This window comes from Copadichromis virginalis, linkage group LG23, assembly GCF_057382275.1.
Source record: "Copadichromis virginalis isolate Kocher_CV1m ecotype Utaka linkage group LG23, C_Virginalis_male_GT1.1, whole genome shotgun sequence".
Classification (NCBI taxonomy): Eukaryota; Metazoa; Chordata; class Actinopteri; order Cichliformes; family Cichlidae; genus Copadichromis; species Copadichromis virginalis.
Window position 1 is genome coordinate 17,183,967 of NC_140639.1, and position 25,699 is coordinate 17,209,665.

Sequence of the window (25,699 nt, forward strand, 5' to 3'; positions counted from 1 at the left end):
ATATGGAGTACAAAATTAAAGGAAGTACATAGATGGATTTTTTTAAAACCCACCCCTGGTCAAAGCAGTGACACCTAACCACAGTAAGATAATGCATTGACAGATTGCCTTTAATAAAGTAGAGTCAGCATGTGGAGGCAGCCAGTAGGTGTAGTGATTATCTGAGAGGGCAGTCGGGGGAAAACTAAGGGCCAATCATTTTATCCTGGCTTGTCACCACACAGAACATAGTGTTATTTTAAAGAGAGGCAGAGAGAGCAAGAGAACAGATCAAGGGGGGGGAGTGAGAGAGAAGCATAGGGCTCACAGGAGACTTATGGCTTAGTCAGTCATTCAGCTAAACACTCCATCAGCCTATGCTTTAGTCAGTCTCATCCATATCCACCTTCTATTTTCCATCGTCCATCCATCCATCTCTCCTCTAGCTGCTCTTGTGTGATAAATCCTCACAACATCACAGCATTTTAGCCATCCCTCTATCCCTTTGTCTGTCCTATTTTAAGCATCTCATCTCACCTATGTATGTGGCAACCACACACACAGGTGCACACACATCAGGGATTGTGGAAGGGATTTATTGAAGAGGTGCTTATGACTATTTGAGGGATGTGCTTAGCTTGCGGGAGAGATTCAACTTCTCAGTGGTCTGAGAGAACTAGTCACTTTAAAAATTATGATGCCTGTATGTACAACCAAGCGTGTGTGAAAGATATTGAATCTGGTGCTGGTGATTTGCACTCTGGGTTTTAATTTTTCAGAATATACGGTACATGATTACAATAATATGGACATTTTACAAATATAGTTTATAAAGACGGCTAGGCAGGCCAAGAGAAAGGAGAAAGCACGAGCAGCACAGCTACCTCTGTGACAACAGAATACTGAACTACGCTTCAGTTTTTCAGCTACTGTATCCTTATTATGCATGATGCTGTAGAATCAAGGACACCATGGACATGTTCTCATAGTTTTCATGTAGATTTCGCAGTCTTTCCTCAGCTGTTTAGCCCAAAATATGAAATACAGCGCTCGTACTAGCTAGAAAAATCTTAATTCCACAGGTCGCTTTTGCAACTACACTTCATAGTATTTTTTTGTTATACATATTTTTACATATTTCAGAATATTTACCATTCTTTATATTTTTAAATATTTTCATTATGTGTTAGCTAACTGCAATAAAATGTCCTTATTTTTACACTTGCTGTATTGATCTTATCTCTCAATCTCACTGTCAGATGAGAAAACTGGTACTGGGTAATTATTACAGCATTTCTCAAGATATTTTAAGACAATAATTGCAACATTTGCAGCAATTAGCATTTACATTTTTTACAAAACCTCTGAATAAATCTACGCTATAGGTAAGACTGGGGAAATATCACGGAAGACTATAAGCAGACAACTTTCTACTTCTCTGCTTTGAGTTTGATACTCTACACTTAAATGTCCATTCTCTTATCTTTCATTATTGGCACTGGACAGAAATGCTGAAATCATGATGGATACTGTGCTGGTTTCATATAAAAAAAAACCTAGCCTGCTGACTGTCGTGTCTCGAGGCAGCCTACTCGTGAACAAGGCTGACTGGCTGTTGTTCAGGCTGTTGACTAGGGAATGTAGCCTGTGTGCTGGCCTGTCAGTCTGGATCAGTGTGCTGTGTGCCCTTGGCTCCCACGAACAGAGTTAAACTCCAGCACAGAGCCTAGGGCACTTCGCACACACGGTCCACGCAAGCACACACAAAAAAATACACACATGCTAGCCTACGGAACAGTAAGGTATAGGAGTACTGAGAGGATGTGTCCATGTGTTCACCATGTTCGACTTCTCTTCCTTTCTTTACCTTCTCATCAAACAGCTTTCATTGCCCCCCCCCCCCCTTTCTTTCTACTCACATTAGAAAATGTTGTCACATGCTCAATCTACTCTGATAAAATCAACTAAACCCTTTCCCCTCTCCACTTCAGGAAACACCCTGTTCTCCAAGAAATAAATGAAAATGCCTAGGATTGTAAAGTGGCATGTAATCTGTTAAATACATTGTATATCCATGTATTTATGATATACTATAAAGAGATGGCTTGCGGTAAGGCTTACAGATTTTGGATTGTAATGCGCTCCCTAAACAAGACTTTGTTTTATATATCATTTGAACTACAGGAATTTCAAGAAGAATTTTACTGGGATTGTTTTGCTGGGCACATAATTTTAACATATTAAAACATGTTACCACCAAGCAATGAAGTATTAATAGTAATTGGTCATTTCAAGTATTTCTGTGAGACAAAGGCAGGATGTATAAAACCTGAAAGAACTTTTGCAGAACTGATGTATGTTTCAGATGGAGGGTTAGCGATGTTTTCTAGAGCAGGTCAAGGCCCACATGTTGAAGTGTAGGAAAGCTTAAATAACAAAGCTTACATTTCTTGTATTTTGTGGACTTTTGTTGTAAGTTTACACAATTACTTATACTATTTTGTGAAATTCACCCTTCAAAGTATTCACTGCAAATTTACTGTGTGCTTCATTTCATTGGTTATTTTTTTTTTTGTTCTTTGTAACTTTGTCAATGTGCTGCCATAAGTAGCTCGATCCATTCATACTAATGTTGAGACTGCCCGGTGAACTAACAGTTTTTCCATTTTTCATCTGTTTACAATTTCAGAAGGAATCAAAAACATTTTCATGTCCTCTCTGGTCAGGTGTTTTGCACACCTTAGATGTCATCTTTATCGCAGCAACAGTTATATATAAATTAGATGCAAATTATGAAATAGTGACGCGTCAACATCCATTCATGTAGACAATGTGAGTGGAGAAAACACTTTTGTATGTCTATGAAATTAAGTGTGTATATGTGCTTGGATTTATAGAATTTGAAGATCATCCAGTATGATGTTAGAGCGATGTTCTGATTAGAAACCTTCAATGTTACACACATACCACCCACACAAATGCTGCTGCAGACCATGCACATCCTTCATGGCAGTGGTATTCCCTGAAGGCAGCGGCCTCTTACAGCAGTCCAATGTGCCCTGCCAAACACACACACACACACACACAGCCTAATAACCTTACATGAATTATGTGTGCATTAAGCATTCATCGGCCTGCATTGTATTCAATTCAGTCACCTAGACAGAGAATAATCAATGTGTGGAAATTTTCTCTCGGTCACAAAGTCTAACAGTAGGCGTCCATACTAAGCGGCTTGGTGCCATGAGTACCACAGCAGGCATAAAATGGAAAGTGACCGGTGTTATCTGTGTGGGTGGTGGAAGAGCTGAGTTCTCCCTACTCTGTTTGCTTCACCTGGCAGACATGTTTTGCGTGGTTGCAGGGGGTTGGGGTCAATGGGGAAAGCAGTAGGTTGGCGTGAAACTGGCTTTCCTCACCACCACACTGGCTCAGCGTGAGATGTATCCCTTCAGGACAGAGGCACAGGCAAGTACAGGCTGCCTCCTGAAAGCTTTCACACACACACGCACACACACACACATTCAACTTAAAGCACAATCACACATAAAAGGACACACAATTATGCACCCAAATCACAAGGAACCTGTGCAGGTTAGATCATTATACCTCATTCCTAACCTTTTACATTCACCCTCCCCAGTATCCATTACCTCTCTTAATCACTCGACTCATCTTTCCAACCTGTGTTACACTTGGTGAGAGTTCAAGTCTACTTCAAAGACATAATTACTGTAGCCAGTTAGTTTGAGGAGCACATTTGAAAAACCTTCCTCTCTCGAGTCCCTGAGGTTCCACAGAGACCCTTAAGGAGCTGGTTGCTGTTAACAGATGACCACCTGCCATAACATCTCCACTGCCATTGTGTGTGTGTGTGTGTGTGTGTGTGTGTGTCTGTGTCTGTGTGTGTGAGAAGAGAAGAGAAGAGAAGAGAAGAGAAGAGAAGACTTCAGTAGCTTTGTCTCTTGGAAGTACAGCTATCCATTAACGTTGCTCCACTTCTACTGTTGTTTCTCTACAAACCTCTAGTCTGAGTAATGCATGCCTGCACATAGGCACACTCATGCACATACAAAGACACACTCCCTGGCCATGTAACAGCCTTAACCTTAACAGCCCTATCAGCCTGCCAGCACAGTCTGTTCTTTTCAGCTTCATCCTCAGGTGAGCTTTCAGCTAATACAAATGTGTGAAAGGACTTGAAGACTCTAAAAGTGACACCCTCTGGGGCAAATGTAAGACAAAAAAGAGCAAAGCCATCATCTCATAATTCATCAACTTGGCTTCACATCAACACTATGGAAATAGTTTATTTATTTTTCAAGAAGTCCTGGAGGATACTGTGTCGAGTCTTTCAAGCTGCTTGCACTGTAGCATAAAAAAGTATTATTCAGCACTTGCAGATAATTCAGCAGGGACTGTCACAGTTATTAAATCTGGGAGAAAAAAAATTATGTAAACACAGCCAATGATTATCGGCTTTCACCACAGCGTCTGTACGAAGTCATTTCAGAATGCTAGCAAAAGGCTCTCATAACCTAAGAGCAAGGGCCAGGGCAGAGTGACGAAAAGCTAATCGTGAGCACTAAATGACAGTTCAGTGGGTCACTTTGCATAAAACCGTGTGCCTGTGCGACGCAGAATTGTTTTGTTAATGGTCACACCTGTTGACATGCAGTTGGATTATCCTGTAGCAGACCATTCAAAGATAATTTGACCACTGATAACCCAGATAAGATGGGTGTCAACTAGGGCTGAGCAATAATATGATAAAGATAACTACCGCTAATAACTAAAAACCTTTCCTCAGTTGTAATATGAGTCATGGTCAATGTGAAATGGACAGAATTCATCTCATCCATGTTTTGACAGACAATTTAAAAGGGCAGTAACAATAAGAATAGCTTCCTGCCAAACCAATCATGTGGTTGGAACAGACTTGGAGTCACGTCAGATTAGATTGACACACATGGCGTAGGAAGAGCAGCCGGCAGCAGCACATGTGCAGGTGCATGGGCTACTCCAGACGTACGCACTAGTATGTTAGCAATGTGAGGAAGGTAAAAGATGATGGCAAATGTGAAGACAATGGAAAACTTGAACAACAGACATGACACCCTGAGGGACACAGACCCAGGCTATTTAAAGTCCAACAAAGAAGCAGAGTGACATATACTGCAAACTGTGTCAAAAGCACGTTCCCCCAAAGGCAGATAACACCACAAATTCTTTTTATGCTTCTGAAGCAGTGCCATCCTCGCACGGTGCACAGTTGACTGTTTACTTGCACAATGCAATGCACAATGCAAGACTTCACAGTTCCAAACACTTATGTACCATACCTTACAACAAAAAATAAAGAAAGACACTGATGTCATAATACAATAGCATACCTTATTGTAAAATACACGATATCAACAAGAGCAGTCAAAAAATGTTCAGTTTAAGCAGCAGATGAAAGTACTGACTCTTGTTACCAAAAACATTTCTCAGTCAAATGGTAGTTTCCAGTGTATAAACAGATTATAGAGCCAAACAACTGTCACACTATCACTTAGGAATGGTCAAGTTACACACTTGGTCCATCAGCTGTATGAGCATCAATGCCCACTTTATTGAGGCAGTACTGCACTTCTTTTTTTTTTCTTTAAAAAAACTTTTTTTTAAGTTTATTTATTGTTAGCAATGTAGCACAGCTGAGTTAATACGTGATTTTTTATGTTCTCCTTTGATTGCATCTATTTATATCTGGATTTTTTTCCCCAATAATTGAAAACGGCCTGAATATGAGTTTATCTATATATACAGTATATTTACAGTATATTATATAACTACACTGTTCATGAGCAAGTATATTTTTTTCAGATGTTTTTGGATCCATATCTACATCTACATTTATTTACTGGCCAAAGAATTTAGTTGACACTGTAACACCAGAAGCTTTTACTGTTTCAGAATTAAGATTTTACTTTCACATATGTATGTATACCATTGCATAGAGTTGCAGACAGACACCCACTCCACTCACTGGCAGATAATCCGTTGATGTTCAGAACACCTTACAACATTTTATGAGCGATATCAAGATATCAGTAAAGCTCCCATTTCAACAAGAACAATTACATTTTAATGAACGGTTATCATAAACGTTATCGCGACTGGCAAATATATTAATATTAGCTGTTTAACTGTTCGCGACCAATAACCAACAGCAAAATCAGCCATCTGTAATCAGGTAAGGTAGTGGCTAGGAGCGATGTCTAATTAATGAAACAACAATGCCAATGTTGGCGTGAGACAGGAAATGTTATCAGGGGTGTTATCAGTGTAATGTTAATTGACAGTGTTCATTTAACAAGATAACGAAAATATTTAAGTCTAAACAGTGTTTGTCTTAAAATGTAAACTTTTAACTAAACTCCCATTTTTTTGTGTTTTTCAGAAAACATGAGCTCTGACCTAGACCTTGAAATCAATGTCACCTGGGCCTTGGCTCAAACAAGATTTTAAGGAGTTGTTCCTATGGTATCAATTTGACAAACCTAGGTGACTTCCTTCTTGAGTTATCGCATCCATAACATTTTTAGTAAACTTGACTTCTGCCTTTGACCTTTATGTCGCTGAGATTCAAGCTCGTCTGAGATGTTTAATAGCTGCACGTATGGTATCGTTTTCAAAATCCTAAATCGACTGATTCTCAAGTTATTACATTCACAAATTTGGTGTCCATACCGCTCCTCTGCTCGTCTGTCCCACAGGGTAATAACAGTACCCCATCAGCCTTTTACAACTGAGGGGTAAAAATCTATTGAGTGTCAAGTATTTACCTGGGTGTCCATACTAAATTTAAAATGATAATATATTCTAATCTGCAGATTATTAATCTATTAAAGAAAGTCATGACTGGAAAGGCATGACATTTTCTCATAATTTGAAGAAATGACAAACTATGTTCCATTTACCTAACTCATCTAATGTAAGACTAGGCAACAGGACACAGACTTGTAACAGCTCTTGTTATGTTATAAAGGTATGGATTTATTTCCATTTCACTTGTTGTCTAAATAACTTTCATCTTAATATTACAGCTTTTATCTGACCAACATAATTTAACTAGGCATTACCAGCTCCACACTGATAATCACAGGGAGCTTAAAACCTCGGTAAAAAATTGTGAATGTTTAAATCACAATTTTAGACTGTTTATAAAATTGTTACACTGCTACATTCTACTTACTACACAATACATAGCTATTCAGTTCTGACTGTTACTCTTGGCACAAATAATTCTTGTTTTGAAGAACAATTTAGTTTGAATGGGATTTCTAGGGACACTGGGTATACAGTAACAAGAAGCACTTGTTTACAAAGAAAAACCTCCCAGAAAAGCAAAAGAAGGCTACAGTAGAATGCTGCTGCATTGAGCTATCCCCCACACACCACCCCTCAGCTCAACATCACTAAACCAGTGAGTAACAAATGAAAATGCCGGTTTACTCGTTTCAGACTTTCTAATCTCAAAACAAATGTTTTAGTACAGATAAGCTCAGAGAAACATAAAACAGAGTACTCGCTTTCAACCACTGCATACAGCTACCAAACAAATCCTGACATATTACATTCATCATTTTAATAATGCAGTAACATTAGACAAGTAGTTGCAACATGTTCACAATATAGTAGCTAGCAGTTTGTTTCTCACTTGGAAGCACATCCAGTTGGAAGATATTTGGCTCTGTTTCAATATTTAATTTGCAGTTTGAGTTGGATTCCCACAGTTAATCCCACAGTTTGGTTTCCAACATCGGGCTGTTTCTTTTTAAGACTATTATTATGTTTTCCTAACTTCTATACTCTTCAAAAGTAGTGTTAAGTGTAGGATGATGGTTTTGTGGCAAAAGCAAAACACTTTATTGTCTGTATCACAATGACATTTATATTTTCTACACCTGTTCAGCTCGTTCAGCTGGGCTCACACAGCAAAGAAAGCAAGAAAAAGAGTTCACCAATGTGCCTATATAGACCTTTCTGTCAAATGAATGTTTTGTCCCTGCCCATTATTATTCGAGGGTTCTCCTTACTGACAAAATCAGAGAAAGGTAGAGTATAGCATATACTTAAATTTAATGCTATGGTATCTTCGCACAGTCCATTGTTGCATATCAGCGCGTTAATCACCATTTATACCAGAAATTCTCATTAAAGCAGTGACTCATTTTGGCCAGACTGAGAATAAAAATAATTATTTCAATTCTGCTTCAGTTTTTTTTTGCATGCTGGCTTCTTACACAGAAATGTAGATGGGTGTGACGTCATATGGTGATTCAGTTATTTGACACGTTCAACAAATGTCACCCTGCAACACTACTTCCTGCAAATCATGTGACTGGTAGGAAGTCATGTTGCGTTCTACTGAACATTATATGTGCATTACATATAGCTTTTAATGAAACTGACTGTAAAGGTGGTCACATTAAAAAACTACTTGATGTAAAAATGAATAGACATATTTGTTATTTGTCCTCTAACTGCTATTTATTACATTTTTCTGACATTTTTCTTGCATAAACCTCACAAATTGCAAGGAAGAAGTGGCCATGTAGATGTGGTTCATCTCTATCTGGTTTTGGTGGAGTTTCAAGTACTAGAAATGAGTGTAAATGAGCTAGAGTTCATTTGAGTCCATTTTGACCTATCTAGAGGCTAGCTCTCAGTGTCTTAAAAATCCCCTACATTACAGGAAGCACTGCCTGAAACGTCTGGGGAAAAAAAGAACAACATCAAGTTTATATCGTTTTTTCACATCTAAAGTAAAAAAGCATGTTGTGTGTATTAGAAAAAAAATGTAATATAATGTACATTTTTTTGTTTGTTTTTTTAAAAGGTTCCTTCATGTAATAATCTACTAGAGGGTGTGGGGGGGCCACAGCCCCGTCCTCCAGGGCGTGAAGCAGGTGTGGAGGAGATCAAAACTCCAGACATCCAGAGGCCCCCAGAACACAAGAGACCAAGGAAGACCAACAGAGGGGCAGCTGCGCCACTGTCCCGGAAAGAGCTGAGGAGAGTCCCAGATGAGGGCTCACTCAGCAGCCGCGGAGCAGAAGCCAGGGGGAGTTGCAGTGACGCGCCCGTGAGCTCCGCCGGCAGCCAGCTGCGCCTGAGTGACCGAGCCCCAGGCCGAGAGGCCGGGGGCACCCCACCTCCGAAGTGGCCCGAGCGAGCCCCAGGCTCCAGGCCCCGATAAGCGGCCGCCAAGGAGTGAGCCGGTGTGTACCTGGACGCCCATCCCCGGACACAAAGAACCACCAACGCACCGATGTCTGAGGGGGTCCGCCACTGGCAGGGGAAGTGGTGGTAGGGGGAGATAGGCCTCCAAACCTTGGAGGGCCTGAGATGTCCCCAGAGAGGTGGCGCCTGACACCCAACCTGACATATAGACACAGACATACAGGCACACACAGATACAAACATCCATTCCCACCCTCATGCTCTCATATGCACTTACTCCACACTCAACCAACGTGGAGACAGACATAAAGAGACGTTGTACACACGATCACACTCCCCAAGCGTACTCTACAAACCGGGTCTAGGTGCCCCCGCCCCTGGAGGGGGGAACTGCACCCAGACCCAGGTGGTGTTTCCCTTTTCCCTGCGGTGGGGGGAGGCAGACCGCCCCGACTCCGCAGCAGCAGGAAGGCTCCACACTCCAGACCGCAGTCGGACGGCCAACTCCTCCTCCTAGCCCCCCTGCTCCAGCAGGTCGCAGAGAACGGGGGTGAGAGAAGACTCCAAACCTCCCTCCACCCGCTCATTGTAATGTTGATGCATGTGTGTTCTAAGGTGCATTTAAAACCCAGGAGGGCATGGAGCTACCTGCCAGAGAGCAGCAGGTAAGCGCATGGTCCCCCCTGCTAGCCCTCAATGTCTACGTGTATTTAAAATTGAGAGGTGGGCAACGATGCCAGGGGTGGGGTGTACACCCTGATGGTACTTTGGACTCCGTGTATCGTGCCCACCCCCAAGATCCTATATGTATGTGTAATGAGAGTGTGAGTAATGTGAATGTCTAAGTTGTGGGATAAAATTGAGGCAGAGGCAGCCAGAAGGGGACAGAGGGGGGGGGGGGGGGGGGGGGGGTAGCCTCCTCTGCACCCTGGTGACATACCCCTACTCCAAGGCCCTGCATGTGTGGGTGGTTGTGGTGGAGCGGGAAGAGGGAGGCAGCTGGAGATGGGGAGGGAAGGAAGGGAGGGGCAAGTGACCCCTCCCTGGGGCCAGCTCCCCCGCTGACCCCAGTAGGCACCCCCATTATCCGCGACCCGCCAGGGAAAGGGGGCCCAGGCCCATCCAGACCGGGCCCAGTGCAGCAGCGCCGCCCGGCCCCACAGAGCCCGGGACAGTCCACCCAACCCCACCACAGAGAAAACTGCACCCACCCCACCATCCACTCATCTTCCAGACTACATAAGACAATAAACACCCAGGCTGAGATCTTCCTCCACCTCTCCTGTATCTCCCCCTCCTGCAGAGGGAGCTCCTGAGGAGAGGAAAGCTCCTGCAAGATGTGACAATCTCCCCCACCAGTTGAAGAGCCCCCCAGGTGGCTCGACGCACCGGCGGCACCCTGCTCCAGGGCTGGGCCCCCATGCACCCACCTACCCACAACCCCGGCAACACACCAACCAGGACCCAAGCCCCCGAGGCCCGGTCCGGGTCCCAGCCCAGAGACGGAGCGCCCCCAGAACCTCACGCCCATCCCGGACCCACCCAGGGCCAGCCAGGCTACCAGGTCAGTAACCCACGTCCGTCAGCAAGCGCGTCCATGCTCACAGGTGTACACACGGGTGATCACACCCACAAACTACACCCTTTTTGGCTCCTACCTCAAAGCACACTGTGTTCTGTTGATCTTATGTGCTGCACAATAATGTTTAACATTTAGTATTTACTGTCATATTCCCATATATCATTGTGATGTTGTTTATTCTATTACTCTTGTTCTCTTCTGCTTGCTTTCTTTTTTCTTTCTCAGCAGGTGATCCAGGTGATTGATATATGCATTTTTTTTTTCTCTGCCCGTTCTGTTGGTTTTTGCCTTTTGCCCTTCTCCCCCGTCCCTCTTCTCAGCTGTTTCTCTTTCCCTCTTTCTTTCTCCCCTTCTTTCCCCCAGTCAAGTCTGTCCCGTATTCAGTAAGTGAAAATAAAATAAACAATAAAAGGTGAATCAAATGGACCATTACGGCAAGGCTGGGATGGTCAGTTTGGTAAAGTAAATCCGTTGGGCATCTTTCTTTGCCTTTAGACAACAATTCTGATGGCAAAAGAGCCAAACGGGACAGGCCAAAAAAAAAAAAAAAAAAAAAATGTACATTTTTATTTTGTTTATTAAAATTTTAAGGGTGACCCAGCGTGCACGTAACCAAGACCTTCTTAATCCCAGTTCACCGGTTACTCATGTGAACTCTGGCTCTTCACATTCTCTTTTAATGAAAAGGCTCTTGTGTAATCATTGTTTTTTGATGTCAAGAGGAAAAAAGTGTTTAATATCTGAACTACGAGGTGTGTGCAACAGTGGACAGCACATAATTTCTGACACCAGCAGACAAGCATTCAACTCTTATGTATGAATATTTTTTATTTATTTATAGATTTTACTTCTGTATGCAAATGTACCTTTTTATTACAATTTGATTAAGGTTTAAAGTGTGTGGTGAATTTAAGGTTAAATTATATCCTTTAACAAGGTAAAAGACAAACCTTGACGAATTTCTCAGACATTTCCTTAGTTATTACAGTTTCTTGTCACATGACATAAGTAGGACAGTAGAGTACATAGTCTCACATAATGGGGGACTCTTGTTGACTCTCTTAGATTTTGCACAACATGATAATACATTATCAGTGCAGGACATTATGATAGTTCAACTATATAGAAAAATATAGCTATTGGACCACACCTATTATTTTTTTAATTCGGGCTTTTTCAGTCCTACTAGGTGTGCACCTAGCTATGCAGTCTACCTTTACAAACAAGAATGAGTCACAATAAAGAACTCACTGAGTTCGATTGTAGTATTGTAAAAGGGTGCCACTGTTGCAACAGGTCATTTTGTGAAATCTGCTCCTAGTTATTCCACATTCAACTGTAACTTCTGGATTACAGCATGCACATATGACTAACCAATGGTTCCAACATTAAGAAGAGAAGTGGCAATACATGGTGTAGATGACAAGTTTGCAGTTAAAAGGTACTTCAACAAATCTGGGTCCTCCTGAGACCTCCTGTGCAATTCTGTGCTACAGACAAGGTTCTCCAATTCTTTAAACAAAAATTGGACTCCTGAGATGTTACAAGGCTCAATTGTCTTCTCACTCCATTGCGCCGTTTTCAGCAGCACCTGCCATAAACAAGGTTCCCACAAAGAAGTCGCACAAAACAGTATTCTGTTTTGCTGCACACCATGTTTATCCCCTCGGCCATCCCTGGTGCACCTTCGTGTCTACTTCATTTGAGCAGGAACAGCTTGCTCCATCTCAGAATATTTTATAGGGATGGGTCTGTTGGTGGAATTGTGACTCTCTGGCTCCATTCATATATCATGTCAATGTGTAAATGATCACTTCTGATGAGTTTCACATTTTGATACATCCTGTCTGTACCTTCTGTTTTTAAGCATGCAGACTGACTGTTTTATTTCACAATCCATGCAATTAATAAATTCAAAAAGATAAAAGAAGCGACATGAGCTTCAACACGTCCTATAGCCCAGGAGCTTCCAAATGTTGAAGCAGAATCTCAGCATCAAACTATTAAAGCCAGAGAAGAGGAATTATAGTTTATACTCTTACTCCTACTGTTCATAGGTTCCCCACAAACGTAAAAGTGTTTTGTAGCTGTAATAAACACAGCATGTAGTGGTGTTTTGCATGAGTGGATAACCTTGATATGTGTCTGTTTATGTTTCCCCCCTACTTTACTTTGGGTTGATTTGGTTTATTTAATAAAAAAAAATAATAACTAACTGAATCTCTATTCTTGTATATCGTGGCCTGGATCTGTAAGCACCAACAACTTGCAAATGTAAACTTGAACCACTTTTATCTTAAATATTAAAGACAAATTAGCTCAGTGAAAATCCCTGTGCCCTCTCTGTAGCTCTGTCAATACTTAATTTATTTTGTGCTGTCTCAGGAAAGAAAGACGCATATTTAAAATCCTCTAATTGTTTCTTCATCGCCACGATTCGAGTGTAATTAGATCTTAAAATATGGTACATTCAGCAGTGTTTCTATACCACTGATTCAACAATACATAATCTTCACTTTACCACTTAAAACCCTTAGATAGGTCCCGTTTCCATATGACCAATTTAAAAAAGTGGTTAGTAGTAAGTCATGGCTTGTCCGTTTATTAGTAACAACACAGATATGAGTAGAATAACCAGTGCTCTCGTGTCTGGGGAGAAAGAAAATATCTCAAGAATGCTGGTAAATTGTTAAGAAGGAACAGGCTGGAGTTTATATTCAGCTCAGATCAGTGTTCATAGTGTTACATTTGGAGGATTATTCACAAGGACCAAACCCAGTGGCACAAAAACAGTTTAAAGTAGAACTTCCCTGCTTTACACAAGAGAAACTTCCAAAAGAAATAAATAAAAATGTAAAAACAAATAAATAAAAACCGAGTGGAGAGTGAGGTGAAACAACAGGACCACAGCATGAGTCACCAACAAATCTATAATTTACAAACTAGCTCCCTGCCATGCACAGAACTGGTATATGAGAAGGAAAGTAGAAAAATGTTGGTTAAAAAGGATAGAGGTGTGTGATGAGCAAAAAGAAGATCACACTGATGAGTGGCGAATGGACATTTTCTTTCAGGGCTAAGCTATGTAGATCAGATCCCCTGAGACACAGAGGTATGAACTGACTGCCCCCTACCTCCATCCAAATCACACATACAAACACATCCACAGCAAACACAGCAATGCGAAACTTCATTAAAAAGGTCATCTGCAGATCATGTCATCATCAACTACTGCCAGGAACAGTGTTCCGCTCACATGATTGCCCTCCTTTCACTCTTCATCCACATCTCATTACTAGATGAATGAAACAGTTTAGCCTTGAGATTTCTTATACTATGCGTTCCGTGTTTATTCCAGAATGTCATTATGAGTTATGCCATGTCTTTCTTTTAATTTAATCAAGTGGGCCCTAAGGTGCTTTAATTACATACTGTGGTAATTTGGGGTAGGTGGTAGTGGCATATGTAGTCCGGGGAATCCGCATTCCCTAGTTTAGTTACTAGATCTTTGGAAATCTCAACAAATGCATTAGTATCTTGATCTGCTGTGCTGCCTTTGAACAGTAGCCTATTTGAAGCAAATACATAAATATGCATGATTGTCCAGCCTTGATTGGGATCTTCGGGGCATTTGAAAAGATGCTCTAATAGCTCAAGAAGTGCAGACATTTCTGTACCTGAGCTCTTTCTCACCATCTCAAAAGGTACCTGATCTGGGCTGAACTTAAAGGGGTGTAAGGGTAACGGGGTAAGGGGTAATGCCATTAAATATTGTATCTGACCGGAGTACATCGAAGCATCCACGCGTCCTTTTTTGCTGCATTTGTGTGTGTGTGTGTGTGTGTGTGTGTGTGTGTGTGTGTGTGTGTGTGTGACAAGTCGCTGAGGCGTGCACACACAAATACCGCATTCATCCAGTTTTATATGATGATGGTGCCCCCGCAGCGGCCAACGGGCGCAACTTTCCTCCTCCTCCTGGATCGAGGAGAGGATAGAGAGACTCCATTCAACACACACACACACACACACACACACACACACACACACACACACACACACACACTTTATGAATCTCCCTCCATCCTGACCCTCAGCAATCAGCCTGAGAGGAGGTTTGCATTCATTTGATTACCAAGAGAAAACGAAGACAAATTTCGATAAATGTTAAGTATCAGTTGCACACCAAACACATTGCCTCAAATGTTTAATGCTGACAATTTTTTTTAAAATATTTTCTCTTTCATTAACAGAAGCTCCTCCTGAACAGTGACAGAAATGCACGCTCACAAACAGTCTGCAGGTGGTAAGCGATCGACCGACGGTAACGAATATCAGCTATATGTCCTATTTCAAAAGCAAGTCAGTATTTTTACGAAAAACAAGAATCACTGAGCCTTTTTCACCTAAAGGTTTCTTTTCTAAAGCAAGTATTTTGCGCAGCTTGGTCGGCGAGAGTGCGCAGCTCTGTGCGTTCATGCGCTTGGAACGGAGTGAGAGAGTCAAAAGTGGCAGACAGAAGAAGACGAGATGCTGCTTTCTGCTGTGCACGGGACGCTCATCAAGGCGCAGATCCTCCCATGACTTACATCTTAGACTAAGAAGAAACAGGGTCATTTGGAGATGTTTAATGCTATTCGTTATTTCAACCACATAAACTTGTCCTCGACCACATCTTGTAAATAATTCTGCAGTGTAAATCATGAAGTCAAAAAAACAAAAAAACAAAATCAACCCACTGCATCACAGTTGCTGATTCTACCGGTGAATTCTCAAAGCCCACAGAAACCCGACAGTGCTCAGAGTTAAGTATGAGCGTGTGTTTACCGTTAAGAAACGATCCCATGCGCTGTTTTTTCCACCTCAGACAATATTCCTCTGTGCCTTAAGTCCCGTTAGGTTAAGGTCCAGTCCTTCCAAAAGCCACATAGTACCCCTGAAAAAATCCCGACGCTCAAGCGTTGGAAATAAGCCTTGGAAATAAGACTGGCGCACTTTTCACTCCAGAGGGTAGAAACTCGGGTTAAATGCGGTCCAACATTTACACACAGGCAGAAAGAAATTAAGGAAACCCTTTTAGTCCAAAACAAGTGCTCCGTTAATCCAAAATGGGTTTTTTTATTCACAACTATAAAATTCTCCTGTGACAGAAGAAACCATTACGCTCCGGGTCTTTTGACGCGAATCGGTCTACATGTTAATGACGGTCACGTTAGAGAAAAAGAAAGAACAGTGGGATTTTTTTTCCCCCCCATCGTCCGCTCCTCACGATTCAGGTTGCACTTGGCTGATAAAACGCCGTCCTCTCTTTCTCGCTCTCTCTTCCTCTCCCCCCTCCTCCTCCTCCTCTCCTCCAGCCCCCAGTCTCTCTCGGAAGCTTTCGTGGAGCAGAGACGCACCTAGCGGCCTAAGAGGGAACTCCACAGCCACATGAGTTTATTCCCACCCCGCCCCCTATACAGACTGCTCTTAAAGAAACATTAAAATGTGAGACTTTTTTGCGTGTGTGTAAAAAGAGAAATCAATAAAACCTTCGTGAAGTGTGATTTGAAAAGTTAGACCACCATTCAGCTTGTTGCTTATATATAACAAAGATTTAAAAAAAGGTAAACTCCTATTGCCCATTGGTGTACAGTAAAATATCTTTAACACTCATGCTTTATGAATAATTATAAATAATAATGTTTGAAAATATTAATATTAAAAGTAGTTTTCAAAATGTATCGTTTTGTATTTTGAAGCCTGTTTCATATAAGCTACAACAACAAAAAACACAACATTTTTGCTTTACCTTAAAATAAAACAAGTAAATAGTGCAAATACTGAAATTATATGTCTATCACCATTATCAACATATAGATATTTTCATATGATTTTAAAGGCATTAGGCTGAATGTTTAAAATGTTTAAAATTGATTGTTAGCAGTCTACTGTATTATTACAAAAATATTACCATAATATTAGTCAGAGGTTTTTGCTGGAATCTTTAAAAGGGTTTCTCGGTAATATTATCTTTTTTCTAGTCATTCATAATGCTGTCATTTGAATTCTACGCCACTATTATAATATAAATTTTAGTAACAGGTTATTGCATGGTCATCCATTTGGAAATCACATAGGAATTTATAAACGACCTTGATTAAATTATTACCATGTTCTTACTGAGGTGGAAGGTAAACTGTCACCAAAATCTCTACTCCCAGGGATTACTGGTGTCTAACTGCCAAACACAAGTCTCAGCTCTGATTTACCTTAAAATAGTGTCTCTTTCTCAGTAGTCTGAGTTACATTCCCCTCATGGGGGATATGGGTTAGCTTAATTCTAACACTTAGAAAGACATGGAGACCTTTGGCTTTTCTCCTGTGAAGAGCTTCTGGAGCTGAGAAAGTGGGAATACCAAAAGAAGAGAAAAGATGTCTGTGCTTTCAGTTTATCAAAAGGAACCTACTTATTTTTAATTATACACAAACAAAAGTTATACAAAAGCAAATAAAAAAATCAATCAAAACCAATCCAAAATAGAAAAATGTTCCTCCTGAACCAGTAGCTTGTTTTATACTAACCATCATCTTATTCTGTGTGACATCAATGCACATGGCAGCAGCATGGCAACCACATTTTCTGTCTACTCGATCTCTCTGCTCTAAGCCCATATATGAGACTCAACACAAAACTGCACATTGATAATGACATGTCCGTAATCAAAGCAAAAACACTTGTTCCATGAAAGTTTCTTTCATGGACCAAGTGTTCTTACTATACACAGAACAAAATGTTACTTGATAGAACATATTACACTGGAAAATTTTTATTAGAAACTGGTTGACTTAAAAATAACCTGTTAAAAAATTAAAAAGAAACATCTCAGATTATGCAGGTAACTGTCATGATCCGGAGTTTGTGACTCCGTGTTTATGTTTTAGTAGTTATTATTATTCTGGGTTTTGTTTTCATGTTCCTATGTGTTCCCCAGTCTGTGTGAAGTTTGTTTGTTGTGTCATTGCGTGTATGTGTTTCCTGTTTTATTTTGAAGGTCTGCGTCTTATGTGAGTGTTTTTAGTTTGCCTCCCTAGTCTCATCACGTTAATCACTCCCAGCTGTGTCCCCCACCTGTGCGTGATCTCCCTGTGTTCTCTGAGTGTTTTTAAGTCTTGTCTCCTGTCTTAGTCGTTGCTGGTTCGTCTGTGTTGTTTCCCCTCGGTCTCCATGCGTCTCTCCGTATGTATTTCCCCGGACCTCCCTGCATCTTTGTTTCTGGTTTGTTTTGTTAGTTTTACCCAGTTTAGGTTTTCCAGTTTCATGTTTACCCACCATTGCTGTTTGTACCCACTCCTGTAAATAAATACTCACCTGCACCAGAGCTGCGGCCTTTTGGGTCCTTTCTACAACTCCACACGTCTGCCACACCGGACGTGACAGTACGAACCAGCCACCATGGACCCAGCGGCAGTAAATCCGTCCGAGGAGCTCCGGGACAACATTACGTATAATGTGGAGATTCTCCTCGGGCTGTGGCTAGAGAACCCTCCGGAGGAGCTTCGCCGCACCGTGGAAAGCCGGCAGGGCTGGACTGGGACAAAAAATCGGCCCGGGCATTTTGACTAGAGACCGGCCCACCAGGATAAAGATTGAAAATGTGACGTCATTCAGGGGTAAAACCGCAAAGGATTCTGGGAACTTGTGGCAAGAGGTACTAGCGATAAAAAGAAACCCAAAAAATGCCAAGAAGCTGTTGTATTATTAACTGCAATAGCTGGTCGCATGACAGCCACGGGAAGCCGACGGGTAAAGAGATCGGTTTTTTTTATCGGATTACGTCGTTGAGGAGAAATTTTTTAAGCCATGTTTCCGAAGTAAGAGCCGACGGATGGTCTGGATATACCAAATATAACGTCTCAGAACACTTCAGCTCACATGTTAGTCTGCTCCAAGCATTCCCACAAAGGTCAGTCTGCTGTAGTAGTTAATACATCATTTTTCTTAACATAATTGGTGATATAGGTTACAAGCAAGTCTGGCGCTGAACAGAAATTGTCGCGCTATGCTCCTTTGTTTATTGTGCATAAATAGTGAATTGTCCTGACACAATATTGCGTTTCGCTTCTGTTATTACCATGGTACATTGACAAAAACATATACTTTTATTCACAGGGTAAAACAGTTGTTTTGTATCACTAATTGCCCAGTACGATTACAGCATACAATATTATTGTCACTGCTACATTTCTGTGATGGGTACCAGAAATTATTTCCACTACTAATTAATTACCGTTGAGCTCAAAGGTTATATTAATAAACGGTTAACGAATGTGTATCTATGAGGACGATTTGTGAGACTGGTAAACTTACCTTTGTTCGTACGATGGTCTTTCGTTCTACACGGTGCATTTCAAGGTCCTGCACCCATCCGTCGGTAAACTGTACCTGGGCTTGTTGCAGTGATCTGAAGTTACTAAACTTCACGAGTGTATGCACTCACTCCAAGAACCGTATGATTATAAATCTGAGCGTGGTGAAAGTTGGGCAGCACGCTGACGTCTTTTGTCCACTCTGGGTGCTCCTAAGGGTCTGACCCTTTCACTCCTTTGATTTTTTCCTCGTATTTTTCTTTGTCTTTTCGTCGAGTCTGTCTTTGTACGGACCGGCATTGTTCTCCTTTTGTTTTGTACATTCCTTTTTTGTGCGGCAAAGAAAAAACAAGAAGGTATTGGAACCGGAGAATGACCGTTTAGCGGTGCTGCAAACGCTTGCATTTGATGCGGTACTTGGATTGTTTTGCCACGAGTTCCCGGCATGCAATGCGCGAAAATCACGTGATTGCTAAACAAGGGGGAGGGTGCATCCGGCCTCCTCGGCTGTAATTAGTCCAGCCCAGAGTCGATCATGACCAATTGGCCAATCCAACACCTTTCATTATATATACCCTTCCCGATGGCCAGTCCAGCTATGAAAGCCGGCTACAACGGCTCTTTTCTGGCCTGCCATGGCTTCTGAAGTCGCTTCCTCCGACCATGCAGGCTTTTCTCCGGCTCACACCTCACCTTCTCTCAGCCACTCCTGCCTCACTGCCCGACTCGCCGGATGTGATCTTGCCCGGCCTGTCGGAGCCGTCTGCGGGGAGGAAACGCTGATCGCGCCGCCGGCGCGCCACCCCACAGCCGGACATTTGGGCTTCTAATTCGCCGGCTGTGGTGAGTGAGGACTCTTTTCCGTTTTCGGACTGTGTGACTGTTCATTCAGGGGCTGTGTTCTGTGCGGCAGATGATTATGTGAACAGCGTATCACCTGCTCAACAGCCACTCTCAGCTCAGTTAGCTGCCCCGCAGCCACTCTCTGCTCTGTCACCAGTGCCTCCAGTGTCACTTTCAGTTCAGTGTCCAGCGCCTCCAGTGTCACCTGTAGCTCAGGCTCCAGCGCCTCCAGTGTCACCTGTAGCTCAGGCCCCTGTGTCACCGTTACTCGTAGTTCAAGCTCCAGTATCACCAGTTTCACTTATTCACTCCATGCAGGGAGAAAGACTTGTTTCTACTCAAGGTGCTTTTCATGGTTTAGCCGCCATTGGCACAGTTTGCCGCCCCAGGGCTTCCCCAGAGGCTAGGTCTCAGTCCCCAGCTGATTCTGGACCCCTGAAGTTTAAGCAGCCACCTGAGAACTGCACCATGTCAGCGTTGCCTGGGCAGAGCCAGTGCTCAGTGCATAGCCAATCGCCTTTGTGTCAGCTAGTGGGCTCCATGACTGCTGGCTTGGTGATGTCTTCTGCTGGAGGGTCCGAGGGACCGCTCCCGCCTTCGTCTCGTGTCTCCGCTGGAGGACCTGAGGGGCCCGTCCGGCCTTCGTCTCCTGTCGTCGCTGGAGGGTCCGAGGGATCAGTCCAGTCTGCAGCGCCACCGTTTCCGGCTTCCACGCCGCCACCTGCAGCGCCACCGTCTCCGGGTTCCACGCCGCCGCCTTCAGCCTTGTCTGGTCCGGCTTCAGACTCGTCGTCCTCGCCTGGCCCGGCTTCAGACTCGTCGCGGCTACATCATCCACGCCAGCTGTGGCCTCATCATCCACGCCAGCTGCGGCCTCATCTTCCACGCCAGCTGCAGCTTCTGCTTCGGCGTCGCCTGGTCCGGCTTCCGTGTCTTCGGCGTCGCCTGGTCCGGCTTCCGTGTCTTCGGCGTTGCCTGGTCCGGCCTCGTTTGGGTCTGCAGCTAACCGGCCACTTTCTAGGCCACTGGCCAGGCGCCATCACCGTCGTGGGCGGCCCCCAGACTCCCTTCACCTGAGTCGCCACCGTTGCCTTCCGCACGGTTGGCCCCCTGAACTGTGTCCACTTCGGCGCCGCTGCCTTCCGCGCGGCTGGCCTCCGTCGCCTGGGTCGCCGCCGTTGCCATTCGCGTGGCTGGCCTCCGGACCTCCGTCCGCTGCCGGTGCTCCTAGTGCACCGGCAGCACAGTGGCACGGTGGTTAGCACTGTTGCCGCACAGCAAGAAGGTCCTGAGTTCAATTCCACCATCAGGCCGGGGTCTTTCTGTGTGGAGTTTTCATGTTCTCCCCGTGTTTGCGTGGGTTCTCTCCGGGTACTCCGGCTTCCTCCCACCGTCCAAAGACATGCAGCTTGTGGGGATAGGTTAATTGGATAATTCAAATTGCCACTAGGTGTGAATGTGCGAGTGAATCTGAGTGTGAATGGTTGTCTGTCCTTGTGTGTTAGCCCTGCGACAGACTGGCGACCTGTCCAGGTTGTACCCCGCCTCTCGCCCTATGACAGCTGGGATAGGCTCCCGCGACCCTGACAAGGAGAAGCAGAAGCGACTGGATGGATGGGTGCTCCTGTTTTGTTTTGTTAGTTTTACCCAGTTTAGGTTTTCCAGTTTCTTGTTCACCCACCATTGCTGTTTGTACCCACTCCTGTAAATAAATACTCACCTGCACCAGAGCTGCCGCCTTTTGGGTCCTTTCTACAACTCCACACGTCTGCCACACCGGACGTGACAGTAACAAAATGAGAAACAATCTTAAAACAACTTGAAAAGTGACATAAATAATAGTAATCTCAAAACTCCTTTACTTTGCAGTTATATGATATGTTTCCCCGTCTGTTTCTCTCTATGGAGCCGAGTTGGAATATCATCTTCTTTAACAGGTCTATATGCACATTGGAGGCTTTCAATAACAGTAAAAAATATTGTAATGTTTGCTAAAGAATATGAGGAAACATAATGGCAATGCAATAGAACTGCAAATGATCTAGAATAACATGTACATTGAGGTGTTTTTAGTTTATTATACAGCTAACCTCCTCTCCCAAGGCAGCTTCACAGACTGTCTTGAAGTAGGAGCACTTTAGTTTATTTTTTTATTTGTGCAAGTTATTCCTATTTACTCTAACTAAATGAACTAGTAGTAGGACTAGTAGTAGTTAGTACTCTACTAATCTTTACTAGTACACAAATGCCACAAACACACAGACGATGTGCCATATTGACATAAGTCACATTTTGTTTCCAAATGTACAATACAGGAAAGTTACAACAACAAAGGATATGTGAAGAATTTATGTTAAAAAATTATGTTGTCATAAGCATCTTTTATTCTCCACCCTGTAACAAATTTACAAAACACTTTGATATGTATGCACACAGACATTAAACAACTAATCTATCTCATGATGCCACTGAAGCATAATGTGAAGTGTCTGAAAAATTTCTAAATGTGTTCTTCCAAACAAGAGCCACACCAGCCTCAACAAATGCCTGGAATCATGGCAGTGCAGAGGTGCAGAGCTCATGGTCTTCCAATAACTTTGTGGATGAATAAAGGGTTTCAACAAGGCTTCATGTAATGCACCTTAAAGCTACAGTGAACGGAGATTTTTCTTTGGATATGTCCTTGTTACAGCTACATTTTGACCCAATGTGTCATTTTGATAAAGACAACCCTTTATAAAGTGCTTACAACGTATTATTCTTTTTTTTTTTTGCAACACTGTGAGTTAGTATATCTACTATATCTACATTTATTATCATTAAAGTCAATGTAGTTTCTGGCAACTCAAATGACCTTGTGCTTATTTTTTAAAGTTCAAAGTCCTGTATGGTTAGACAGATACATACAAATCATTTTTGCTTCATGACTGTCTAGGACCAGAGTGTAAATATGCTCATTAGCCTCCAGTGTGTTTTGTTTTTTTGTTTGATTGTTTTGCGTGTGTGTGTTGTTTTTACATGAAAAGCTAGCAAGCTACATTTCATAAACTTTATGGGTTATGAAATGTAGCTTGAAATAACACAGACACCTGTTAATTAGAGCTAAGTAAAAGCCTAACAAATACTAGGATTTTAAGGACCAGGACTAAATCACTATAGATAACTTTGTAAGTTAATTTAGTCAAAATATGACAACTTCTTATTCAAATTACAATTTTGAGTTCTATTACTTCCTTATGGTAACATTCCTTGCACTCTTGCGAACAGTGTTAAAGCTGATGGTCTCATATTGAGTCAGCAGAGACAATGGTAATTGTGTTTCCATCCATTTAACCTCCTTCAAATGTGCCCTCTGCAGTGGTGCTGAAAGAAACAGCTCTTTTCTCGAAGAATCTAATTAGATTCAATAATTTGTGAATTACCCCGTTGATTTAAGCTACCATATGTGTGGCAGCTAAATCCTGCATCTGCTTAAGCTCATCCCTGCTCTCACCAGGGTTTTAATAGTTTTGCAATTTTCATTAGTTTTTATTTTTATTTAGTTTTGACTTCAGATTTTCAATTTTATATCAGTTTTAATTAGTTTTTACCAATTGGTTGCTAGTTTAGTTTAGTTTTTATTTTTTGAAAATCCTTAGTTTCAGTTTAGTTTTGATTAGTTTCACTTATAGTTTTAGTTGTGTTTGCAATAATTAAGTGTAACAAAATCCCAGTTTCATCATATCAGTCATTCTCTTCTGCTTATCCTTGGGTATGTTGCCATTCCAGCTACCATACCCTGCACCCTGGACAGGTCGCCTGTCTGTCACAGGGCTAACACGCAGAGACAGACAACTCACATTCCCACCTATGGGTTCTTTAAATAAATAAATAAATAAATAAAGGCAGATGAACAACCACTGATACCAGGCAACTATAAAATGTATATCTTGGCCCCAATGAGACTATTAACTCTTGCAGCACCGGGTGTTCGTAATTTTGGTTCAAGTGAATTGATAAACTTTTTGAAGGCAATTGACTCACACAGTTATGTAGATGTCCCCGTCCTGTTGTCTCGGGATGCATCACGCTGCCTTGCCTGGGGTTAGCTTCTGTTTCTGGGGATGAGGGTTGAGTGTGCTCCCTTACCTTCTCAAGGTAAGCTAGGTTAGCCTTCTTGTGTGAGCTTTTCAAGTGCACTTTAAGGTTTGTGGGATTTTTTTCCCTTTAGAAATGTACCTCATAATTTGTCTCTTTCCACTACAAGACACTTGCTTTATCCAAAACACAGTCATATTCAAAGTAATCCCAAATTGGACTCTGGCGCTTTCTCCCGACTTTTCCTGACATGATTCTGCGCGTGGACGGAGCAGCAACACAGACGACTCGACTAACGTACTGCCACCTGCTGGCATAATGAGACAGCAAGAAAAAAATCTGGAAACTAAACTTCATTTTCACTCTTGACTATTGTATGACACGCACACATCTACGAAAACTAAACACATTTTTGCTATAAATTCAGTTAATTTTAGTTAGTTTTGTGAACACTCATTACAGTTTTAGTTAGTTTTCCTTTTTTTGTTTTTATTTTTATTTCCGTTAACGAAAATGTTTTTTCATTTCTAGTTTTCGTTATTCCGTTAGTTTTCGTTAACGATAATAACCTTGGCTCTCACTGACCTCAGCTATTGTTGTTCACATGGTTGCCAATAACATCAGGTAATCTTGAACTGACTGTGTTTAGAAATATTTTATGCCAACACTAATGTCAATGGCATTTTTTCACTGGAAACATGTTTTAAGCTTTGTTAGAACAGATATCTGCAATGTCCTCTAGTGGACTTCCTGCAAATTCCCAGCGCATACAGTAATGGAAAAATTCCTTCACTACTATACAACTGCCAATTTGGCCCTTATAAAACTAAAGGCATCTTCAAAGATGTCATCAGGTATAGATAGAAGGTGTTATATAAGTAGACATCTGTGCTAAATATGGTCTAGAAGCCCTGAAGTAAAAATGGGACACACACCTGGGTGGCTGAGAATGACTGAGCTAAGATCCTGTGGGACTTCCAGATATATATGGACAAACTGTTGATGGCTAACCAACCACAGATCGTAGTCGTGGATAGGCAGAGGAAGACGGCTGTAGTGATAGATGTAGCTATATCAAGTGACAACAAAATTGGGATGAAGGTCGAGAAGTACCATGGGCTGAGAGAGGAGCTTGAGAAGATGTGGAGGGTGAAAATAACAGTGGTCCCCATGGTAATCAGAGGACTCAGGGTAGTAAGCCCCAAACTGGGCAAGTGGCTCCCCCAGATATGAAGAACGACACCTGAGATCTCTGTTCAAAAGAGTGCAGCTCTAGAACAGCAAAGACACTGCTAAGCTCCCAGGCCTCGGGTAGAGGACTCAAACTTGAAGAATAAAGAATAGAATCAACTTCCTGTTATCTGATTGTCCTACGACTGCACTCTTCTGGCCAGGGATCTTGGATGGCGTTCATGGGATCTGCTAGGGCCACTCGTCCAGTTTGAGTTGCCCCAGGGACCACTATTGCCTTCACTCTCCACATTTTCTCTAGCTCTTCTCCTCTGCTTATCCACCGCTACTATGTCCAGTTGTTTGGCCATCACCAGTTTGCCCATCTTTATCTAGAAGTCCAAAAGAATCTTATATTAGTTATACCCAATCACCCTAGGGGGCATATTCTGTGACCTCAGGATTTCTAGGCCA

The 25,699-nt window shown here is 42.3% G+C and overlaps 1 protein-coding gene across 2 annotated transcripts in view; it reads right to left on the bottom strand.

Annotated features, from left to right (window-relative positions):
- nlgn1 (neuroligin 1) overlaps nucleotides 1-16,118 on the bottom strand; it is a 314,164-nt gene extending 298,046 nt beyond the window's left edge. For both annotated transcript variants that reach the window (XM_085449665.1, XM_085449666.1), the window contains exon 1: nucleotides 15,614-16,118. The gene's annotated coding sequence lies outside the window, so the exon portion shown is untranslated. The remainder of the gene's footprint in view (nucleotides 1-15,613) is intronic.
- Between the last annotated feature and the right edge of the window lie 9,581 nt (nucleotides 16,119-25,699).